The 17,006-nt window shown below is 39.4% G+C and overlaps 1 protein-coding gene and 1 non-coding gene across 3 annotated transcripts in view; one reads left to right on the top strand and one right to left on the bottom strand.

Moving 5' to 3' along the window:
- LOC124159088 (leupaxin) overlaps nt 1-17,006 on the top strand; it is a 575,831-nt gene that overhangs the window by 43,057 nt on the left and 515,768 nt on the right. The window lies entirely within an intron of this gene.
- Nucleotides 15,716-15,787, bottom strand: Trnaa-ggc. The gene has a single exon. It is a non-coding gene; the product is annotated as a tRNA-Ala (tRNA).

Raw genomic sequence — 17,006 nt, 5'->3', positions numbered from 1 at the left:
GTAGCGCTTGGCTTAAATAAGGATTATTAATACCTTATCAAACGAAGAAAACTTTCCGACCTTAGCCAGTTTTAATAAGTGATTATTAAGACATGTTTCCCTGAGCTCTGCGCCTCATGCATGCATTGGTAATCTCAGACGATGTGTAACTCCTATCTACTCGTATAGAAACTAGGTCCCTGTGACGTTACGTGGAGTGGCATCGCGTGGGCGGCCAATCTGGCCGTTTTCAAATGAGGATAAAAATGGACCATTGCCATTCGTCTAAACCGGTATTTATAAAACCAAATAATTTGTATATTATGAATACAGTAATGGTGGGTAACGAATCGCAATCAATGCCTTTCGTTTTCTTTGGTGAAGGAAACTACCCTATTGTAGTGCTAGTCATTGAAACTAAATATATTTTAAAAAGTGAACATTAATGTTAGAAATGATGAATCGTTTAGTGGCTATTTGTATATTGTCTTTCGATGTACCTATCTTATATGGGCTCCCTGATTGATATTCCAAGCAGTGGGGGCAATTACAACAAAAAAGAGTTTCCTACTCATCGAGAACGTTTTCTTAGGGATATGCATCTCAATACAAGTCTGTGAATTCCCATGTATTTATGTTACCAACCTGTCTCTGGTGCCCTGCGTTTCTGTTCTCAGCATTATTACGTATTAGCTTAAAATATATGTGGATCTTAGCTCTTAGTTAATTTATTTCATGTAGTCACGTAGCAGTTGTATTAAGTCACAACGATGACACTTAAGTTTATGCTCAATATTTCAATTTAGTCATTCCATTGATCCTCTACAGAGTTGCAGTTGGCCATAAAATTGGCTTTATTAATTCGGTATCGAATAAAATATTCTTCTCATCGTTCGATAATCCCTATTTATGCGGTATTTATGCGAATTTCTTCATTTAAGAGCCAGGTGAGTTGATCTCTGCTGCTAAATTAAATTTGCCTAAACGCAGTACTAGTTTGTGAGATCCAATTGAGTCATCCCATTGATCCTCAACAGAACTCAGAGCTGCAGTAGGCCATAAAATTGGCTTTATTATTTGACTAATAAAATATTCTTCTCTTCATTGGATAATTCCACTTTATGCGGCATATATACGAATTTTCCTCTATGTATGAGCCTCATCAGTTGACCCCTGGTGGTCCTTGAAGTTTCCTCGACGCAATACCAGTTCGTGAGATCTAATTTAGTTTTCGCATTGATCCTCGACAAACCTCAGAGCTACTGTTGGCCATAAAATTGGCTATATTTATTCGGTATTGAATTAAAAAAATTCTTCTCTTCGTCGGATAATCCCTATTTATGCGGTATCTATGCGAATTTCCTCCATTTATGAGCCGGGTGGGTTGATCTCTACTGTTGCTTGGATTTGCTTCAACGCTATACCAGTTCGTGAGATTTAAATAGAAATGTTTCTGCGTCGCCGGGGCGTGCTGAGCAAAAGAGCCCTTGTCGAATGCGCGCCGTGGTCAGAATTGTTCGTGATCGCATCGCAACCCCTTCCACCGAGAGAGCCATTCCCCCTCTCCATGGATATAGAGGCGTATCCTTATCCCCATAAAAGCTTCCTTCCCGCGCGGGGTGCTCTCGGCGAAAAAGCGCGGCGTAGTACATTGAAACGTAATATTACAAAAGAGGATCCTCAAGTCGGCCTCTTAAATGTTTTGTCACACACCGCGCATTTAAATGGGTTTGGAAAAGTCGCCACTTGCATGGCTGACGGATAAATCGTACCGAGGTTCCCTGTAATCTCACGTGAGATAGTTCAAAATATTACGTATGTTCAGAGAAAATATGTTAATCTATGTTTCATTACGTTGGCTTTATTAAAATATCACATTGTTTAATTGTTTTTATTTAAGATTAATATTTATGAGTACTAAGATCGCAATATCTCGTTTTTTGCGGGAAAAAAATTACGCGAGACTTTCGAGGACAACCTCTCCCACGTGGGATTGGGTGAGAATCCCACCCTAAACGCCTCATGTAATTAATGGATGCTCCCGAAAATTATCTCAATTTAGGGAATGTTTCTGTGGGGCGGCACCTTGCGGTCTCTCTCTCAATTACTGTCAAACCATTTTCAAGCCACGGTAATTTTTTGCGTTAGAAGAGGAAGAATCGATTACCCTCTATTGTGATCAAAGTCAAAGTTCAAAAAGAAATCCCGATACACAATTCATTTGACCCTTTAACCCTGCATTCCCACCTTTCCGTGACAGGGAACACCGTTGGGGAGTTATTCTGTATTTCTGAATGAACATTACCCATTCGTTGTCCATGATAAAATATAAGCAGCAAATGGTAATTTCCACACTTCAATACATAATTCCACTACCGACCATGGCTTTGACACTCTTGTGTCAATTTCAAGGTATGTAATTTTCACCTTGAAAATGATATAGTGTGTCGAAACCATGGTCGGTAGTGGAGTTATATATTGAAGCGTGGAAATTACCATTAGTAGTTGATACTTTATCAGGATTATATCGCATTTCTACCACGTCAAGCCTGAAACGGTTTCATACGCTCATTCGGTTAGTTGTTGGAAGCTTCTAATGGACCGCTCAACGTGTCATTTGTGGTGAGCGGAAGATGCAGTGCGTGGCGGGGAAGGAGGCGTGACGCCACTTTTCCCGCCCTGAGCTCGTCTCTTTTGGATTGCACGCCCTCGACTCCGTGCGTGGATCCAAGGAGCATTTCCGAGAATTCGGACTTCTCTGGACCATGCACTGGGGTACTCTACCCCCACGTTCCTACCCAGTGGCGTATATGCGAACATGCTTTGGAGGGAGATGAGAGGGGACGGGGAAGGGTGACCTCCCACCCACCACTCCTCCTTTTAGGAAAATTTTGGAAAAATGACATGCCTGCAAATACATTTTACATAATTTTAGCACTTAAAAATTTGGGTTTCATTAAAAGGTTACGTTAAAATTTACTATAAGTCAAAACTAGACAATAGTTTTGAATATCATTTTTATTTCTCTGAGGCTTTGGGGGGAGATCTATCCCCCTCATGTCCCCATAGTTACGCCTCTGTTCCTACACCCTTCCTGCCACCCGCACCCCCAGGGAAACCCCCCTGCCCCCCGCACTGCATATAGGACAGAAATCCTGCCCCGGGGTGCTTAGTGCTTTTCGATAAAAGTTCTTTTTGCCGTCGTTCGGGGACTTCTGCGGATCTATTCTCCGGGGACTCTTTGGGACCTTGACGCGGGAACTGCGGTAGACCTCGAACGACGACTTTTTGCGGACCTCGAACCGGGAACGTCCAGGACCCCGACCTTCAGCACCGCCTTTCTCTACCCGCCGCCGCGTAAGTTTTCTATCCCTGATTTCCTCACCTGCGTGCGCGCCCCAACCTCAAATCCCCCCGGACGAGTGTAAGATTGAAGTTATGCTCCAATAAGAGCCGACTCTATTACGAGTATCGCTCTCCTTTCGGTATCCTTATTCCGTAAGAGCCAAGGTAGGTAATCAGTCGCCCCGTCGTGAGGCATTTATTGTTCGAGGTAACTGTGATGACACGATGGAAACGAGTCGTCATCGAGAAATGAATGAGCCCAAAGTGGTAAATACAGTAATAATGTCATTGAAAGCAATAAATGTCTCTCTTCTCCTGTATATATTTGACTACCGAACAAATTTACGATTTTATTCAGTATAAATTGATACCCCAGGGGCAAGCAATAAGTTTCCACTTTCAATCGCTTTTTTGATGAGTTATTTTGGTAGAATATAAAGCTAACTAGGTATTGGGTGGAAGATACTTCTAGTGCCATCTTTATGCTACTGTATTTTTTTAGTGCCTGAAAGCAAAATATTTTTAGAGTATTTAATTTTTCATCAGTTTCTTTTTTTAGTAAGTGTATGTGTTCTGTATTGCGCTTGACGGACCATGTTTTGATCGCGTGAGCCTTAGCGATACCAAGAGAAATCGAAGGAAAAAATCGTTTTAAAAGTGAGGTGAGGTTTCGAAATCCAGCCAGGGGGTCCGTAATGCATTTTCGAACTCTGATGTCATCGGTTTGTGAAACGTGTTTATCAGTTTCCTCAGTCTGCTACTCCATCTCCCCTGGACTCCATCGCGTGCATCCCTCCTTTCACGAAAATAGTGTTGTCTGCGGAAATATATCCATCTATCCACGAAAATGTGCGATTAAAATTGTCTGAAACAATTAATCTTTGAGCTTAATCAAACGATAGCTTTGAGCGAGTACCAACAATACTATTGCACAATATCATCCATTTTGAGAATGTTTCCTGCAATTATAATCACACATTTTCGTCCAACATTAATTATTTAATGTCGTTAAAAATCAAGAGTAATAAATGAAATATCGGAAAGGCTGGATACCCAAGAAAAACTGATTTCATGGTAACTGCTAAGTGGATCCAAATAAATGTTTGCATTTCAATAACACGGTAACTAAGGAATTGCGACCCCATGTATATACGACGAAAAATACTCAAAATTATCTCCCCTACCACTTCCTGAAGTATTGTAGATTCCTCCCGAAACACTCTGTATAATGCGTTTTGCGCTTATTTATTTTTTGAACCCAGTTTTAATTCGTTAGTGGCTAAATATTGCCATTGAGACAACCGGCATGGTCGCCGGAGCTCCAGTACTAACTGTGGTTTACTCTGCGTACAGACATCTCAACATGATAACTTCAGTTTTCTGGATTAGTTTATATTTACGTATGTGATAGTTCTTGAAGTATTTCATTGGGATGTATGTCGCGATTTATTAATGTTAATACTGACGGAAATATCATTTATATCAAGTAATAACTCGTTTTATCAACCTTAAAAAATTGAGTATGCATTAGTACTCATTTTGATGGTATGTAGAGGAGAACCTTGGCAGCAATTGTCTGTATTTAAATATAAAAGTTCAGTTACGTAAAAATACAAATTATATACAAATAAATTGCCATTTCTTAATAGAGGTATTTGGGAATGGAACTCACTACCCAAGAAACTCTTAAATCCCTACCCAATATCTGCAAATAATTTTAAGAAGGAGGTCAAAGGACATAATGCTGTCGCAAATTCAAAGTATGCATAGCCTCTCATAGTATTTGACTCTAGAGACTTGGGTCTTTATTTTTAATTTCTATTGTGAATTTCTTTTTATTTTATATTAGATATTTATATTTTGTGGATTGGCATTTCTCTCTAAGGAATGTATTTATATTGCCTGTATTGGGTATTGTCTGGGTATTGAATGTATTTTTCGTATTGTTTCTTTTTTTCTACCTACAATAATGTAATCGTAGCTTATGCTTTACATTTTAGCTGTTAACTACTTCCCAACTGGTCATTGGCATATTTGAAAGTGTCTTTAAATAAATAAATACGTCGTGTAAGAAGAGTGGTGAAACGGGAGTGGTACGTTCTCTCGACTATCGGAGACCCTTAGGAGGACGACAGCTGGAATGCGTGCGCTGTGAACAGTCGTAGCCGCGAATAGGCATCGCCAACCACCGGCGTGCGCGAGATTCTCCGCCTCGAACAAGTGAGAACTGGGAAGGAGGCGCTATTGTCGCTGCTTTCTCGCTTCCCCCTATTCAGCGTAAGGAATTCCATGCTCAAAAGGGAGATTTATTGGAAGCGCGCATTCCAGTCGGCTAAGACGATTGTCTACAAGCGTCTGGACCGCGAGGGGGTCTCCATCGCTATAGGGAACAAATGAGCCACGTCCCCCGAAAGTGATTGCGGGTTAAAAGTTTCTATCCCTTAATCCCCACTAGAACTCCCTTCCAATATCCCATTAAATCTAATTCGGAATGCGCGATGGTTTAAGGAGCAATTAAGTTCCTTCTGATTCGCTGCCCATTTCGTCATTGAGAATGGAGATATTAGTAGGGAATTCAAAGCCATGTATGTCCCTATGAACAGTGCGTGGTACCATCGTGGACGTTTCTATAAAAAGATAACTTTATATACCTATTAAGGTTAATAATTTATTTCACAATGTTCTAATTTAATGTTTGTAAAGTTACAGCCATGTAAAACAGCGCCAAAAATAGTCATTACGGCGAGCGGGAAGAAATCGGTCAATTTTCAAATTTCGATAGTTTGAACGATAATTAGACTATGGGATTGAAAGTTTCGTCATTTTAATTTGATTTCTTTTTGGTTGGGCCAAGTAGGAAAAAGTAAGTTTTGAGCTGAGTATGAATTTCGAATGATATATTTCTCAGTTTTATTTAAATCACGTAATTGTGCCGAATTTGAAATTTCTCACAGCCTCTAAGATTGTCACATTATTAAAAAAAAGGTTTATTTATACAACTCAGGCATTTTTGAGGTTCATAGTTAATTTATAATTCCCATAAGATTACACTCGTATTAAAGATGCATTTTAAGTGTGAAAAATGACATTTTGCGCAAATAGAAGTGAGGCATGGGCTGTGACCGCAGCGGAGAAAGCAAGGATAGAGGCATTCGAAATGTGGTGCTACAGAAGAATGATGAAGATCAAATGGATAGACCGAGTTAGTGACGAGGAAGTCCTAAGAAGAGAGGAGAGAAGAGAAGCCTCATGAAAACCTTAACAAGAAGACGGAACAACCGTGTAGGCCATATCTTGAGACATGATGGCCTGATGAAGACAATCGTCGAGGGACAAGTGGAAAGCAAGAACGGAAAAGGAAGACCTCGAACAAAATATATGGAACAAGTAAAGAAGGTTGTGAAAGAGAATAAATACGTAGGTGTGAAAAGATTAACTGATAGGAGATCTGAGTGGAGAGCTGCGTCAAACCAATCGTAGGATTGTTGACCAGTGATGATGTGCAAATAAAAGTGATGATTAGTGAAGAGTGATGAAACCATAAGTTTAAAATATAGGAAATTTAGGTAAAATATAGCTTCAGTAGTGAAAATTCATATCGCCCAAATAGTGGGCAACGTATCTTTTATTTATATTTTACGATGTTTCTAACATTGCACGCAATATGCGTTAGCCAAGGTGGCACAGAATGTAAAGGTTAAGTTTTTACTTCGTATTGTTCTGGCCATTGGTGTCTATTGGCGATGCTAGTTGAAATTTCACGTACTAAGAGGAGACTATAACTATAAATTAATAGTTACAGTTAATATTTTAATAAATCAACGAAAGTCAATAAATATTTGTTCACAGTTCATATCATTACACTCGTAAAATATAAGAAGTGGTATATATAAGAATCGGGATTCATTTCCTGATTCTCAATATTCGCTAATGCCTCTTTTTTTATTTTATTGTTGCTTCGCCTTGTTGTGCCCTAACCTTAGGTACACGAATACGGAAATATTGAAATCTCTTTCTCGTAGCTAAATTGGCACTATATGGATTTTCCCATGTTATCTCGGGACCGAAAAATGCGAATATTTATCAAGAATTATCCGGTGATTTTTTTCTCTATCCATGCGGAATGTTTCCTTGAAATGATAATTCTTATCGATTGATAGCGGTTCAATTGTAAATATATAAACTCAATTTAATTCAATTCAAGATGTATTAATTTATTTTTGTAAAGGAATTTGTTTTTTATTTTAAATGTTGGTATTTACTTTGGTAGGAGAAGTGCTGGGTAGAGACATCGTGGTGCGACTTGGGAATTGTTTTAGCAACGTACCTTCTACCCTCGCCTATCCTAACCATGCTTCAGGTTGAATCACTGAATGAACACTAAGTGCACGATCGCGTGATCATTTTATTTAATGCATGAACTCGTTTCAGGATTGACGTGGTGGAAATTTATCCATATTAAAATATAAGCAGCAAATTGTAATCCTCACCTAAAAATATGACTGCACTTCCGACCATGGTTTCGACACTCTATATCATTTTCAAGGTTCAACCTTGAGTTAATGATCGAAGGTGGAGTTGAATATTAAAGAGTGAAAATTGCCACTTGTTGTGTATATTTTATCATGTAATGATTTAATCATTAAACCAAATTGTTAATATATTGTCTCTTATGAGACCCAACCGCTGTGTAATGCGGCCATTTCACACCTTACATGTTCCCGCTCGTAAAAAAACCCTTTTCCTAGCCCCCTTGAGAAAACAGTGCTTTCGAAGGGTCTTAAGGATGCGCCGTGAAAATAAAACCTTCTCCCATCCACTTAATTCTCATCGGGAGTCCTCTAAATCATCTATTTTTTCCATCCTTATTCCCCTTTCAGCGCTCCTACCTCTCGGGAGAACGCATCCGTGTTTCCCTTCTCGCGACGTCAAATAAACAAGGCGGGCATCCAAAGTGGGAACCGAGACGAATCTTCTCCCCTCCACCACCAGATGTCTCCACTCCCTCCCCCCTCCATCCCTTCCTGGATGGGGGGTTAGTTATTTGGGAAGGCTATGGACAAATCGGGTCATTAAGTAAAGGTGGTTTGTTGGTGATCGCATGACGGTTTTTTTTTGAGTGAAATTACTTCTGAAGGTGGAGAGAAACAAGGCGTCGGAATAGATCTTAAGAGATGGGGGTGAGGGTAGAGGTAGAGGTCGCGGTACCTCAAGGTAATACAAATGCATTGTGTGTTACGGGCGCACGCATAGTGAGCAGGTCGAGGTAGAGGTGTACCTCGCGGTTCACCAGGAGGTCGCGCGGGACCGCTTTCAAAGGCGAACGAGTTCGACTGGTATATCACGAAGTATATCGGGAGGCTTCTCCGTGATTGGTGCGTTCAAAGCACGTTTCATGTGACATTCTAATGTTTTCCTGAAATTTGTCTGGGTAGTACTTAAGTTGCAAATACAGATGGTGATGTTTTCCCATATCTTGTCGCGCTTGATTTACGAGTGATGAGCACTGAATTCGCGATTACTTTACGACCAATCAGTCACCACTTACATGCTGATGACATGTCGTCACCATCACCATTACTATCGCTTAACGTAGTAAAAATGTTACAACTAACCAAATAACCATTCTACTTGATACCACGCGGTGAAAGACTGGCTCGTGGTCGAGGCTATGGGAAAGCTGCGTGCGCAAACCTCTTTACTATGCGATACTACCTCTACCTCCACCTCAATCTCCATCTTCACCTCTATCTCCCCCTCCTCCTCTACCTCTTCGCCATGCGGGTACCCTTAAGAGGACGCATCACTCCCTCTCGACCGATCGTATTTTGTCTTTCTTGGTGACTTATTACGTGGTTGAACTTAGGTTTTATATTTGAAATTTTCAGGGTATGTATAGTCGTCCAGAGCCAATACCTCCATAATATTTAAAAATTACGTCGTATTAATTTTTTCACTCTTGGGATGGTAAGTTAGATGGTACACCGGATGGCCGTTTTCTAACCGTATCCGTCAATTTGATCTTGGATTATCTGATGTCTCCATTAAGAGTCTGGATTCTTTTGAAAAAACCCTCATTTTACGAAGTACATTCACAAAGTGAGGGCCGTTTGGACGCAGGAAAAAATATATTCATATGAAACACATTTCATTGGCACTTTTAGTTTGGTGTTAACCTAACGGTAGGTGCGGGTGCCCTCCCCGAGAAAATTTTTAAGATAAATCGTTCAAAATTGTGAGTTTTACGGCTTTCTGAGGAATATTTTTTATTAATCCTTACACTATTCTATCAGTAATATTTATCCAATTAAGTAAAATGAATTAAATTTAAAATTTCTCTTTGAGTTCTTGGGGGGGTTATCCCCCAAACCTCCCCTCGCTGCGCCACTGGGTAGGTCGACCTCTAGACGTAAGGGTGAACTGTGATAAAAGCGAGTTTACTGATTAGTAATGATAAACACTTCATTACTTCCTCAATGTATTTAAAAATTACTACCGGTTTCGCCTGCTACGCCATTATTAAGTACATAAAAATTATCATCATCATTAGTCAACAATCCTAAGATTGGTTTGACGCAGCTCTCCATTTCTCTCTCCTATCCGCTAATCTCTTCATAGCTACATATTTATTCTCTTTTACATCCTTTATAACCTGTCCTATATAACTCATTCGGGGCCGTCTCTTGCCCTTTTTCCCTTCCACTTGTCCTTCAACGATTGTCTTCATCAGACCATCGTGCCTCAAAATGTGGCCAACTAAGTTGTCCCTTCTTCTGCTTAATGTTTTTAGGAGGCTTCTCTTTTCTCCCACTCTCCTTAGCACTTCCTCGTTACTCACACGGTCAATCCATTTTATCTTCATCATTCTTCGGTAGCACCACATTTCGAATGCTTCCACTCTTGACTTCTCTGCTGCTGTCAACGTCCAAGCCTCGCTTCCATAGAGAAATATACTCCATATGTCGCATCTGATGAATATAAAAATTATAGGATAGGATTTATATATGTACTTGATAACTACGTAGCAGCCGAAACCGGTAGTAATCTTTAAATAAATTGTTGAAGTAACGAAGTGTTTATCATTGCTAATATTGAGCCCTTCCACCACGCACGAGCTTCAAGTTTCGCTTTAATTTCGAATTTACTCGTCGAATAAGCAGTTGTATAATTTGCCCCATTACGATACTCGAGGGCCCAATGAAAACTATTGTCGAAGTACAAGTTGTAGCGAAGAACGGCTGAGGTAGGCCAGGTTTGAGATACAGTGTACAGGTGATGAAGTATGTTAATCAGAAGAATTATGTAGATATTAAAATATTAGTCGACAGGAGAAATGAGTGGCTACATAGTCCTGGGATTGGTGATTTATAATGACGATGAAGGGTAATGAAAACATTTGGTAAAATTCCAGTTAGTATTTATTAACCATTCGGTCCTAGGAATGTCAAAGCGTGAAACTGCAAATAGTATCCTCCTAAATCCTAAAGGGTGCTCCTTGATCAATTCAATGGTTTTTAATGAAAAATTAGTGGTATTTACTCGGAGTTACTATTTATCTTAAAAAAAGAGTTCATGCAACCATCGTGTTTGGATTCCCCCAAAATATCAGTCCTGACTGTGGTAGACGTTTGTTTAGGCATTTTTTGAGCAATGTGCCAGAATAAGTATGTAAGTACGTAAATATAATGTGTTCTAGAGGGAAATTGACCTTGAACTCTGCTATATGCTAACACATTCTTTATCCTTGATAAACTCCTTCGTTGTTGGCTTTGCTCTGGGAAATCAAGTATGCGAAGAAATTCACCTCGGGCAGTAATCTAAACGGTTTTACGTTCGGAATATCTGCGCAGAATTGCTTTTAACGCATGTTCGCGAAAGTTAGATGAGTAAACCGGAATAAATTGTTCGCTTGTGTCATCACCGAACGATTTTCTCGGTGTGGCTTGACCGTATGGCCGTGTCCGACTGGGAACGTCTCGCGATACACCATCGGAGCCGCATTGGGTCCAATCTTCTCCTTTAACAACTGGCAATTTCCGATTCCTTCGTAAATTTGCATAAGATGTTTACGGATGATTTCTCTCTTTTGAGGGCGGCATGGGAACAGCCTGCCAGCTGTTCTGTTGTGCCAACCGTAGATGGTTATATTGGCTTGACATTATCGATGTACTAAAGAATTTCCCTCCGGCCGGGCGGCAACACGGTTAGCTCTTTGATATCGGGGAAGCAATTCGCCTATTTTTCCTCATTTTTCTTTCTGTATCGTCGTCTTATTTTTCTGTTCCGGCGCTAAATCACCGGGTGGACGTTTTTTGTGATTTCGCGCTTTCGAATTCACATACAGTTTTATTACTTTACGTTCTCAACTTATAGGTGCGGAGATGGTAATAAAGTCTCCATTCATCGTGTCTGGAAGTTCGTGAATACTCGAAACCATTGTGCCGTTTCCAGGACGGTTGGCTTTGAATTCATGTATTACGTGGTCTATAGTGTAACTCGAGTGTAGTTCAATTGCAATTTTCCGAACTTATGCTATCTGGATCTCAGTGTGGAATAAAATCCTGTAATACCCGCTTTTCAATATTTCAGAAATAGCCTATTTGTTACGTGTAGTGTGTTCTTTATTCTGCAGATATGTTCGACTGATTTTTGATGACAGCATTTTCTTTTCCTTTGAGTTCTTGAATGAATCCAAAGTTAACGTGCTGGTAGGCACTATTTCTAGCATCGACCGAATGATAGACTTCATCATCATTATCGCTGGCTAACAGTCCTAATATTGGTTTGGCGCAGCTCTCCAATCAGTGGCGTGGCGAGAGGGGGGATTCGGGGGGTCCGGACCCACCCTCCGATATATAAAAGCACACTTACTTTGCATCGCAAAATAAAACCAAATATTGAAAAACTATGATTTTACAAAAGATTTCTTTGCAAAATTAAGTGTTTTTTTTTACCATGAAAAGTGAAAAATTAGTTAAAAACCCTCTCCTAAGCACCCTGTTTTTCAAAAAATCCCCCCCACCCTAGTTTTGGACCTCCCCGAAAAAAATTCCTGGCTACGCCACTGTCCCCTATTAATTCTCCTATCAGCTAATGTTTTCATACCTACGTATTTCACATAATTCACTAAAAAGTAAAGAAATAAGCTTTACATCTCTCGGAGAATGAAGCGTGGGTGCCGATTATTTTCAGATATTAATATTTTGAACCAATCCTTACTCACCTATCAGTCTCTTGTAAACTCATTTCTACTCTCACAAAAAACTTCATTCTTCGAGTAATGAAAATCTAATTTTTTGGGTGAATTTTATAGTGTTTGAAAAACCACGTTTTTTTTAATCTTTTTTTTTATTTTCTGTTAACACCCCTATTCCTGAGAACTACCTCGTTTCTTCCTACTCTCTACCTACTTTACCTCACTCTCTACCTACCTACGGTCTCTACCTACAGTTAATTTTTCGCTATTTTTTCTGTTGAATGTGCGTTTACTTTTTGAGTTATTCGCAAATGAATGCTGTACTTGTAATCTATTATCGTTAATTCAATGAAAATGGCGCCACGGTCGGCTCAAACAGTCGGAAAAAGTAGCTTTAAAATATTAGGATTTAATTATCAACATTACATTTAATTTTTTACTTTTTACATCTGCGGATATCGTCTGTAATAGCAACATTTTTTCTAATCCCGTCCCTACACGAAATGCGAACGAGAAGCATATGTTTTGAATCGCGCAGTCGCGAGCCAACCTCCGTGAGAAGACTCATCCAATTACCATGGTCTGTGTTTATTTTTTTTGTTTATTTGTAAATTAGTGGTGTACTTGTAGTCTTTTCTCATTAATTTAGTGAAAATGGCCGGCTCAGACAGCCAGAAAAAGATTAAATTTAAAATATTAGGATTTAATCATCAATTATGTATAAAAATGTTAGCTTTTAACGTTCATGGATATTATCTGTGAAAGCAACATTTTTTCAAATGACTTACACGAGAGACATGTTTTGACTCGCGCAGCGCAAACCAACCTCCGTGAGAGGTCTTATCCAATTACCATGGTCTTCGCTACCATCGTTTACCCTTTGTCGGCCGATTGAAGAAAACGGTTGTGAGTTGTTGTTGGGTGAGGTAATTCTAGGGAGTGAAGAAACGAGGTTGTTTGGGAGGAATGGAGTACGCTCATTTGCAATTGAAATCACGTTAGGGACTTGATTTAATGGTCCGTGTATTTGGTGTCGTAGGCACATGAAGAGGCGAATCGCAGCTAGGAGGCTGGCTTGAGCTCTAAAAGGAATTACGTCGCGTCTTAAATTACATGTTGGGTAAGATGTTGTTGATTTTGCACACATATTCCTAATTGTAATTTAAAAATAGCCTTAATAAAATAAATAATTCCAATATGTACGAGAGTAAACTTTTATTTCGCATTCGGCTTGTCGTTTTCCTTGTATGGTCGAATTCAGGAGCTGCTTTCGCATAAGTGAGTGAATATTAATTCGCCAGATTCAGTTAAATATCTTAAAATTACCATTACTTTTGTTCAGTCGTCGGGAAGATTCGTAAGGGAAAATTTTCGGCTTCGCTCTGAAGACAAAGCAGTTCATTACGTATATCGCAGTAAAGTCTTCGACAAAAAATTGTAATTAAGATTGGTAATCTGCTTAAGTTATATGACATCATCATTGAGTTGTGAGAATTATGCTGAAATAGCGAACGCTAAAAATAAATAATTAATTTTGTTCTCAGATTTACGAGGAAATACCTCGTGTAATTTTCCATCTCACTTTTTTAGAAAATAAATTGAATCTCGGTGAAACTGTTTTTAGCACGCTAAAAACAGTTGCTATAAGCCCTGAGGACGATGGACGAGTGGGTTTTGAAAGTGTTGGCAGCGCATTCCAGTCCCTGACCCTGTTGCAGTCCCGATAGTTTTTCCCATATTCCATTCGGTGGGATTGCATTCAGTCATCTCTTTGAAAAAATGTTATATGTTATATGAAGGAGGCAACCGACAGCTGAGGTCATTTGCGCCATGAGGGAATGTTATGGAAGTAAGGATGGAGAGAAACCCAGCGTCGGCATTAGCAAAGGCGCCGAGGGGACCACGGCGTAACGTCCCATCCGACAGACGGAGTGTTGCGCTTGATTTGTCTACCACAGAACACTGAAGCAGGGATCGGGCAGTCTCTGAAAATGCTCTCTCACCGCGGGGATTTGAACCGGAGTCCAGTGGGTGGAAAGCAACACACTGCACGACCACAACAACCTAATCCCCAATATTTTACAATGTGCCGTCAGAGTCTGACAATGAGAGTATAATTTATGGTTTTGAAATCTAGAAAATCAAGTAATTTTATTTCCTGAACTGAGATAGCTCGTGAGCGAGTCGGACATATGCATGTCCGCTTAAAGGTGGCGCTAGGTAAGCATTGAGTTTAGCATCCCATAAGTGTGAAGTTATGTTGGTAGCTTGAGACGTGAGGTTAATGAGTGAACGTCTTTATTAAAAATCAAGTAAAATTTTTATTTTAGTTAATAAAATATTGCCTTCTGAATTTTTCAAGGAAGTGGTCTGGTAGCGTAGTAGCGAGAAATATCCGACAGTTAGTCACACGCAATTACCTATCTATATAAAATCACTGCAAATGTAAAATAATGAACGCAACAGAAGCAACTAGCGATAATTTTTTTAGGGATAAATAATACTACGTTTTCTTCTTTGCTATGAATTTCTTCTGTAGTATTGTTTTTCCCAAAAAAATGATGGCTAGTTGCTTCTGTTGCGTTCATTTATTTTTACATTTGCAGTGATTTTATATAGATGGGTAATTGTGTGTGACTAACTGTCGGATATTTCTCGCTACTACGCTACCAGACCACCTCCTTGATAAATTCAGAAGGTAATATTTAATTAACGAAAATAAAAATTTTACTTGATTTTTAATGTTGCGTTAATTTTTTAAAATTTGCTGTGGCTTTTGTGTCACATGACTAACTTAGCTGGATATTTCTCGCTACTGCGCAACGATTCCATGTACACATTCCGAAGGCATTATTTCGTTAGCTTCGGGGCGAAGAAATTCATCATTGACCATTCATTCATAATTTCATCGCTTAGATCATTTATGACTTTTCAGTTACATGGGTCGTTTCATTGGAATTTATTGATTCTTCGGGGCAAAGGTTTTCAGATTATTTTCATAGGCTTGCGGGATTTTTTTTTACATTTTCTCAGTTTAAAATTGGGCTGAAAGTCATTGATATTTTTTTTTGGATGAGTGACCTCCCACTTTGTTATCAACTGATATTGGTGCTGTAAAGTTAGTGGAATTTCTCTTTATTTTAGTAATTTTTAGAGAAATACACCAAAAGATGAAGTTCGCCATGAAAAAATATTTGACTTAGCCGGGATTCGAACCCGGATCTCCCGATTGCCGGTCAGGCGTGCTACCAGTTACACCACCAAGCCATCTTCTCAGAGCGAACTTCGGGATGGGTTTTACCGAACAAGATGTTGACGTCACAAGTCCACACTGTGGCACATGTGGCGAGGGTCGTGCTTACTAAGCCACTGTCGGGGAGAAAAACCCTTATTTTCCGCTGGTCTGCGGCGACGAATTTCAAAGCACTGAAGGAACAAGTGACTTTGTACGCAGTCACGCGCACGGGTGCAAAGTTAAATACACCAAAGGATGAAATTCGCCATGAAAAAATATTTGACTTAGCCGGGATTCGAACCCGGATCTCCCGACCGGTGTAACTGGTAGCACGCCTGACCGGCAATCGGGAGATCCGGGTTCGAATCCCGGCTAAGTCAAATATTTTTTCATGGCGAACTTCATCCTTTGGTGTATTTAACTTTGCACCCGTGCGCATGACTGCGTACAAAGTCACTTGTTCCTTCAGTGCTTTAATTTTTAGATGATAAGTTTTCGTTCATTCTTCTCAATGGATGATTTCATAGTTTTGGTGATGATGGACAGAATTTCAACTCCACTTTTCCTTTGTTACCTTGAACTCCTATGAATCTTTGGCTTTAACTTTGGAGATATATCTAGCGTAGGGGATTCACCGTGGTTTGTCGCAGTTTAAATTTCACACGATTCAATTATTATAATCGAATTGGATGCATTGCTTGCCCTAAATATTCAGTTATCTAAGGAATTTTCTGCGAATGATTATAATCTAATCATGATTAGATTCAGAATCGCTATACGTTTACAGAAAACCTTTTTGATCGAGATTAATGAAAAATGCTTCTTTTTATAGTTGTACTTCACGCGTTTATTTGAATGCGTCCATCAATAAAATATTAATAATAGCTAATTTAATTGTTAATCTGCTCTTTGCCCTACTGTTTGAAGTTTTTCAGTACTCCGTGCTAAAACTTTCTTCATCGTGTCAGTCATGAAATTCTGTCAGCCTTGGCGTGGTGGGAATGCTATACATCCATAATAAAACATAAACGCACAACACACAAATTCCACACTTCAATTTAAAACTCCAATACCGACCATGATTCGACACTCTATTGTAATTCCTTGGAAATGGTACGGAGTGAAAACCATGGGGGGTAGTGGATTAGTGCATTTAAATGTAAGATGTAAAAAAATTTATTACCATTTGTTGTTTATATCGTTACTTTGCTTAAATAATTCAACTCTAGGACTCAAGTTGAGAGAAAATCT

The sequence above is a fragment of the Ischnura elegans genome, chromosome 5 (genome assembly GCF_921293095.1).
Source record: "Ischnura elegans chromosome 5, ioIscEleg1.1, whole genome shotgun sequence".
NCBI lineage: Eukaryota > Metazoa > Arthropoda > Insecta > Odonata > Coenagrionidae > Ischnura > Ischnura elegans.
The sequence above is the reverse complement of the archived record's forward strand: the minus strand, read 5'-3'. Positions and strand labels throughout refer to the sequence as shown.